This window comes from Amphimedon queenslandica, unplaced genomic scaffold (assembly GCF_000090795.2).
Source record: "Amphimedon queenslandica unplaced genomic scaffold, v1.1 AMPQUscaffold_11912, whole genome shotgun sequence".
Lineage (NCBI taxonomy): Eukaryota > Metazoa > Porifera > Demospongiae > Haplosclerida > Niphatidae > Amphimedon > Amphimedon queenslandica.
The window spans coordinates 1-8,162 of record NW_003547849.1 but is presented as its reverse complement, the minus strand read 5'-3'; positions in this window follow the sequence as shown (position 1 = coordinate 8,162).

The following is an 8,162-nucleotide window of genomic DNA, read 5'->3' as shown; positions in this document are numbered from 1 at the left end:
ATTATCAGAGATAACTCTTTCAGGCCGTCCTCTTCTGGCTACAAATCTTCTGAATGATCTAAAAAAATACTCAAGAGACATATTGGTTAATAAATCAAAATGAATGGCTCGCGTTACGCAGCACGTGTAGAGACAAAGCCAAGCTTTGCTCTCCGCGATCTCAATCCCCCTTTTATATACAATGGACCTGCGAAATCAACTCCAATGTAAGTGAATGGAGGATTCTCACTGACTCTAAATGCAGGTAACGGTGGTGGATCTGGAGCACTTTAATGCTGTCCTTCTGTCTTTCTGCATACTACACACTGTCTAAGTATCTTCCTGATTACACTTCTCCCCCTCATGATCCAATATTTAGCTCAAACGTCGGCTAATGTTTCCCTCACTCCGTTGTGAAACACACGCTCATGACATTTCAAAATTATCAGCCTTGTAAAATAATGCTCTCCTAGTACCAGTATAGGATGTTTTGTACCACAAGGAATGTTTTCATTCACAATCCTTCCACCACATCTCCAGACACCAACAGAATCCTTAAACAACAGTAACTGTTTTCTCTCATTCTCAAATCTCAATCTCTCACATAATGTAGACTGAACTTCTTTCATCCAAAATAGCTCTCCTTGAACTGAACTCTCCTTCACTTAAGTTTTCTCCCAACACCTTCTCATGCAAAAATATAATAAACTGGAACACATATGCAGTGACTCTCAATAGCTTCTCCAAATTGCTATACTTCTCAATATTGATAAGTCACGCAATCACGTTGTTCTTAGCTAATAAACCACACTCTATGCTCATCTGCTTTTAATTCTGACACTCTTCAGAAATATCCAAATTAACTTCATTCAATCCTTCTCTCTCAATAAGCCATATGGGCCCTCTCAACCACATTGTCATTCTTTAACTCCTCCATAGTCAGCCCTCTTGAAGGGATGTCAGCTGGATTCATTTCTCCAGGACAATGACACAAATGGGACCAGACACCTTATCTCTCGAACTCGATTCTCCACAAACGGTTTCCAGCTTCTTCCTACTCCTCGTATGCAATAGAGAACTACCAGAGAATCTGTATAGCAAACTAGATCACTCAGCTCAATATCATCGCGTAACGCAACGTTAACGCTCTTCATTAATCGCGCCAAAAGCAATGCTGCTAGCAACTCCAGTCATGGAATACTGTGCTCTTTTAATGGAGATACACGAGTCTTTGATGTTAGAAATGCCATTCTCCTCTGAACATCATATGTGATACATAACATGTAGATTACTGCCGCATACGCTCGCGTGGAGGCGTCGCAGAATCCGCAAAGATTAATTTCCACTTTCTTGCCACATGTGTCGCAATAATAATGTCTGTTTATGAAGATAGGCTCACTATCTTTCATACTATTAACTATATCAGTCCATTTCTTTTGCATGCTATCTGAAATCTGTTCATCCCACCCAATCTTTAAACAATGTAGCTCCTGCAGAAATAACTCAAGTTTCACAGTACCTGGAGACAATAGACCTACAGGATCATATACTCTACTAACAATACTAACAATGTGATGCTTGGTAGGATTAAAAATGTTTGCTTCATCTACAATTGGCTTCAAATCCATCACTATCTCGTCCGTGCTTAAATTCCAAATTAATACCAATACTTTGCTCAACTCCCCGGATGAATTAGGAGTGTTATCAGCCTCAATTTGGCTGGATACAAATTTACGCAAATTAAATCCGCCTTCCTTCAAAATAAGCTTAAAATCATCAAAAAGTTTCAGTGCTTCTTAAACAGTCCTTGCTCCAATCACCACATCATCAACATACATGGATCTAACTAACTTCTCTACAATAACAGGATGAGTCTCTCTGTAGCGCTCTATATGATACCTAAGCCTAGCATTCAGCAAAAATGGGCTTAGAGCTACACCAGATGTAACACTCGCAAATCTTAACACCACAACTTCATAGTTTTCCATATATCTCTCACCCAAAGAAATCTGAAAGCATCTCTATCTGATTTCTCAATTGCAATCATCAAAATCGCTTTCTCAACATCTGCTGTAAATGTGTGTGCATACATTCTAAATGTAAGTAACAATTCAAATATTCCTTGACCAAATTTGGGCCCTACATGCAAGCATTCATTTAATGAGGGACCCTTATCCTTAGCAGAGGCATCATAGACCACTCTCACTTTAGTAGTCTCTTTGTCTTGCCTAATTACGGCATGATGAGGTAAATAATGAATCTTATCCGCATCAGCTTCCTTGGGATTCTCAACAACTTCTACAATACCATAATTGACTTGGTCTTGAATGACCCTATCATATTCAACTAATAGTTTGGGATCATGCTTCAAAAGCTTCATTAAGTTAGTGAAACGTCTAAGGCTAAGCTCATAATTATTAAGTATTTCCAAGGCTGTATCCTTCCAAGGAAGTGATACTTCATAATGATTACCATCAAACTTCACTTGACTACTAAACTGATCATATACTGTAGATTCCCTTCTCTAATACCCAATGCCTCTAATTCCCAAAATTGACACAATTGCTCTTCTAATGAGGACTTTTCCTTACTCACAGTAGGAAGTACATGAGTGATTAATGCAGTAGGCTTGGAAACTACTGGGCCTCAAAGCAACCAACCCAAACTAGAATAAATAGCAGTTGGACCCCTTTTCCCTAGTATGACTTCCCCAGTAACAAATCTCCAATAATAATCTAGCCCAACCAATACATGAAATTCTATTAATTCTCCTTCATTTATCTCATCAGCTAAATTGAGACCCTGTAAATGCTCATAGGTTTGAACACATTGACTTAAAGAGACCCCAGTTATGGACTCAAATAATGGGAATAGTTAACTTCATACCAACCCATTCACCATCTCACGTCTCTACATTCACTCTCACTATATCACAGGTGAACCCTTTGCTCCCACAGGCTCCAAAGGTAGTTATATTCATATCTCTCTTACCACTAACTCTCAAACACAATGCTCTATTGGCTATCTCAGTAATGTAAGACCTTTGACAACCACTGTGAAATATGACTCTCAATTCCTTTATATCTTGGCAATTGGAATTTTCCACAAATGCTTTGGAAGTCTGTAAAAGTATTAGACCACTTGAATCTGTCAACAAGGAAGAAGACTTAAAAGGCTCTGCTTTGGGATCAAGACTCCCCTTTCTTTGATCAGATTCCCTTGTACCTTCACTCTTTTCACCACTCAATTTAAAACAAATACTATTGTGATGTCTCTCTTGACAATGTTTACATTTACCACCCGATCTACAGTTTCTACTCACATGTCCCTTGTTTAAACACATAAGACATCTACCACTATCACGTTTAAACTGGCGCCTGTCTTCAGGTTTTGAAACCTTCAAACATAATTACAATTTGTGATTGCCTTCGCAATAATGGCAGCTACAAACACATGAGTGTAAGGCAGTGGAAGTAGGCTTTAAAGAAGCACCTTTATTATGGCTACGATGCTCATCGCTGGTCTTCTTATGCTCTGATGCTGTACGTTCTCTAGCCCGAAGCTCATCTGAAGTTCTGTCATAATTCTCTCCTAATTCCATTCATCTTCTGGTATTCTTCGGCTAATTGCTAAACAAAATTCATGAGGAAGCTTCTTCATCAACAATGATGGCAACAAACTATTATAGGCTTCTGGGGCAACACCTAACGCTACTAATTCACGTGTATGCGTTTCAATTTTATCAAACAAAGATCTCAACCCGGTAGTATTGCCTTGCCACGTGACTGCTTCGAGTTTTAATAGCACTTCCATGTGTCGCAAGATCATCTGCTCTTTCTTTCCAAATCTGTCTTGTAATACCCTTACAGCTTCCTTATAGTTAGCAGAGGTAAGAGTTAAACCTGCAATAGACTCCTTTGCTGTTCTGCTCACAAGTGTCTTCAAATAAGTAAACTTTTCTACATCAAAGAGCTCTGAATTCTGGTGAACTGATGCATCATAGGAATCCCAGAAAGTCATCTATTCCGTGACATCTCCGGAAAATACAGGTAGATTTAACTTCGGCAACTTTGCCTTTCCGGAATGACTCCCCTTGGCTGCTCCCTCAATCTTAGCAATACGACTCAATGCCACTAAAACATTAGATATGTTTTCATTAAATGTGTCTGCATCTTCAACCTCTTTAATAACCTCGTCTCCGTTATCTATCAAATCTACAACTTCTTCATCTTTTCTTTTCAATGCTTCCAATTTCTCTTTCAACGAGAGTCTAAGTTGAGCCACTTGCACTTCATCTGCAATGGCACCTCCCTTTACTTCTTCTAACAGTTTCTCAGCTTCAGCTAGTCTTCTAGTTACAATCCCTCTGTGACCGTCTCTTATCTTCTTTCTCTTGGCCAAATCCGCCATATTTAATTATATGCGCATGCGTCAAATAATTATTAGAATAAGAAGAGTCAACAAAAGGTCAAAATAGTAATTACAAAAATTATACAAAGCTCAAATGACTAGTGACTACTCAATTTTACCTCTAGTACTTCTCTGAATCCTCTTAGAGCTCTAAAAACAGCCACCACGCTCGCTGAGCAGCCTAAGATCATCGAATGTTACCACTCGTCCTAAAAATAAGCCAAATAACTCCAATCCGGTTAAGGTGGACCAAATGTTGTAGCAGCTGCTTCTTTGTTGGAGTTTAAGACCTCGCTGCGCAATTGGGAACTGATTCACTAGTTCATAAAAAACTCTTCTTCCAAAAACTGCTCTGCTCTAACTCAATGAGCATGTGCAGTGTACAAATTCAATTAATTAGTAACAATGAATAATTAATCATAATAATAATCCTAACAATTACTTCATAATTGAACTTATGCACATCCCTGTCCTTCTAATATGTATAATCAAGCTAACCAGCCCTTATATATCTTTTCTGTTTTATTTCATTAGGGAAAATGCAGTTGGTAATACATCATTAGGCTTTGTTTCACATATTTGATGCTGGATATAAGGGGTAAAATAGAGTTTGAAAGGCTGCTGCAACTGCTATGGCTTGCTACTTTTATACATACCGGTATAAGGCACCAGTGTAATAAATAGGACGTTGGAGTTGTTGGTTGTGCTATAGCGCTAATAAACATGAGAAGGAGGAGGAGCTAAAGTGGCCTGTCGACAAGTCTTGCCTGTTGAGATTGATCATCCACTTGATTCTAGTACTTGTAAGTTCATGTACATGTATATTATACATTTAAGTACATGTACACATAATGTATGCAATTTTTGTTGCCATTTGGTATGATTTTGATTACAATTACGCCCCTGTATTAGATATTATTATGATATATAGAAAAATTATTGCTCAAAATTCTTATAAACCATGAATTTTACAAACATAATTACAAAGAGAAAAGTTACATTGTAAATTAGCCTGTCCACATTTTTATTATTATTGTTATTATTAAGTTGTGTAAGTGTAAAGCAGTCACTGAGTCCTCCAGCCTCCCCCTTCTCTAATTAGGCGCACGACTATGCGTGGCCTTATTCTCCTCCTCCTCCTTCTTCTTGATTGTCTTCTTAGACTTTCTCTCTGTATATGTGACAGTATTGAAAATGGATGCAGCCATGTAGTTAAGGCACTTACTTCTAGCAATATAAGTAGCCTAACGATATTCCTTAGGATTTGATACACTGGGCCACTGTCTGATTCATCCATTGCATTAATGGAGAGACTCTCATGCAGCTCATGTTTTATAGAGGCTGCATATTAGGCCAAACCCCATACTTCCTCCAGCCTCAGGCAACAATATGGAACCATTGAAATGGAAATGGGAGTACATAGGTCTCTCCATGATGCCAGACTGTCTAAGAGCATTGCATATTAGGTGAATCTCTCAAGTGTTTTAGTTGATTTATGTTCCTGCTAGTTGGCCTCGCCTATGCGAGCTATAAGTAGTTGTTGTGTGTGTCTGTCATTCATTCATTCATTCTGTACAACTGAAATTTGTCTTTAATGAACAATAACTTTAGCATAGCGTGTTCTAAGCTCCTAGATCTTCCTTTTTGACTTGGAAAAGTCTTTCTTAGCTGTTTTGTGTTGCTCAAATACAAGTGCTAGGTACAGAAGCTTCAAAGTAAGAAAATCGTGTAGTTGGGCCAAGTTCCTTTGTGTTGGCACTTTAGAGATAGCTAGTAGCATTTTTCCGTAGATTAGAACATGGCCTTCAAACAATATGAACAGATTTCCCTAAATCATACTTGATGAAGAGTTATACTTACTTGAAATTGATGAGGTCACACGTTTGTGCAGAGCTAGAGCAACAACTTGCTGGGTTATAGTACTAAAGTACCTATACTATCTCAAATATACAAAGGCAGCAACTTTTTTTGTCAGCAAGTTTATCATATATTGCTGATTAGTAAAGAAAAAGTGAAGCTTCTTTCTCACATAGTCTTCTTGCTGCCAATCATTCTAGTACAGTATGATGGAATGCCACACCTTTCAATCTACATGCATGGGAGTGGCTGGAGCTGCTGCATATATATATGTGCTGCAGTGCTGCTACTTCTACAGGTATTTATGAGCAAGTGCAACTGCAGGAAGCTAGTGTTGAGCAGACTCTCCATGCTGATAATCAAAGAGTTATTGCAGTGTGAGAATGCACCATAGCAGCTATAGGGGCGAGGCCATGCACCGTAGGTGTCTCGTTTAAATGTGAGATGATTAGAAAGATCTAGCAAAAACAGTGCTTTTTAATAATAATCTAAAATCTATCGTATTTCAGTATTTAATATATTGATTTCCAGTAATGCAAAATCTGGATGTTACTCTATTCTTTAACTACAATCAGACTCATGCATTGTCAGAGATATATACCTATACCTTTCATTCGTTCGTGTGATGAGGAAGGCATGGCTATAATATGATAGGGGATAGGCAGGGGCTCAACTCTCATGTCTGGAAGAGTGGTTCTGGAAGAGGACATTTATTGGTAGTTGCATGTTCCTAGGGACTGAAGCACTTGCATTTATTTTTAAAGTATGGCAATATAATTATATCACACATTGAATTATTACCCGAGCCACGCGTAGGCATGAAGCGAGGGTAAAGCAGTTGTTTTGTCTGTGTGTGTGTGTGTGTCTTCGCTTGACCTCCACTTTTGAGCTGACACTGCTTTCTTGTGAAATCCTGGATAGCCTTATAATCAAAGCTAGCTATAGAAAAAGTTCTTCTTTGTCTGGAAAATGGCTTGACTCATCTCCCCGAGGCAGAGAAAGCTCACAATATCGCCAAATGTAGTCGGTACAAATATATCTTTTTTGTGGTGAAAGCTAAAAAGCAGCAAGACAGTGAAGCGATAGAACAAAGCCTCATCTTTAAATAATATGTAAGAAATTGCTCCAATCTTCTTCGTTTTAAAGATATGATAGCCCAAACTTTCATACCTTGTGACATTAGACAAGGCTCTCTTCTCCCGAAGTAGCGGCCAGAGTCTTTAAACACCAGGGACTAGATAGCAGTTTGTATGCAACAAATAGAGCCTAACAAATGTAAGCTAAACTGTTTAAAAGTCGAGAAAAACTAAAGCTTTCTTCACCACTTAGGGCCATGTGCCACCATTACTGTGTGTGCGGGTGGAGCATGGCTTGATTGAGCCACACCTTCATTGCAGCCACACCTTTACATTGCTGCAGCATGAAGCAGTGCAGCAAACATGCTGAGCTGCTTTGCTGTCTCAGAATTTCCACTGAGTTTCACTCTCACTGTCATGTATTTATTCTAACCAATCCACTTAATTATTGTATGCTATCTTTTTCTTTCTCTTCATATTTATAGATATTCAATCTGTCCTCTCTCGTTATGGGAAGGAGGGAAACCGGTAGCTACATGCCATGCAAGGCTAGAGGCTGGCTCACTAATACTATGCCTTATGATTACGACTATCACAATACTAATTGTAACTGAATTATTAATTTCTGTCCAATATTCTATTCACTATCATCATGATATCATCAACAAGTAGCTGCTAGTGAAAAGAAATGTGCATGTGGTTTTAGTTTTTTTAAAAGACATGAAAAGTCCAAGCTCAAAACAGAATGGCTCATAATAGAGCCAACAAAACACCTGAAGCTTCTTTGCAAAGAAAGTAAAGTAACAGAGCATATGTCTGTGTAAGAGCCAATGAAACCCC